We start from the raw sequence: 370 nt of genomic DNA on the forward strand, positions 1-370 counted from the left end.
AAGCTTAGGAACGAGATCTCATCCTTTGTTCAGTTGGAATTGGAGTCTCTATTCGAGACATTGGAAAGGTTCAAGGAGCTCCTGAGAATGTGCCCGCAACATGGATTCCCGGAGTGGATGATTGTATAGACTTTTTATAATGGTTTAAATCCGAGTACAAGGCAACTCTTGGATGTGGCAGGAGGAGGTATCTTAGGTAACAAGACCCCTGATGAGGCCCGTCAGTTAATTGAAGAAATAGGGTTAAACAATTATCAATGGAATGCTAGGGAGAAGAAAAAAGTGGCCCATCTCCATGAAATAGATGCGGTAACCTCATTGGTGGCTCAAGTGGAAAATTTGTGTAAGAAGTTAGATCTTCTAACTTCAA

The 370-nt window shown here is 41.9% G+C and overlaps 1 non-coding gene across 1 annotated transcript; it reads right to left on the minus strand.

The window, feature by feature from the left end:
* Positions 1-107, minus strand: LOC120252152. Its single transcript, XR_005533697.1, has one exon. It is a non-coding gene; the product is annotated as a small nucleolar RNA R71 (small nucleolar RNA).
* Positions 108-370: the final 263 nt, after the last annotated feature.

This window comes from Dioscorea cayenensis, chromosome 20 (genome assembly GCF_009730915.1).
Source record: "Dioscorea cayenensis subsp. rotundata cultivar TDr96_F1 chromosome 20, TDr96_F1_v2_PseudoChromosome.rev07_lg8_w22 25.fasta, whole genome shotgun sequence".
Taxonomy (NCBI): Eukaryota; Viridiplantae; Streptophyta; class Magnoliopsida; order Dioscoreales; family Dioscoreaceae; genus Dioscorea; species Dioscorea cayenensis.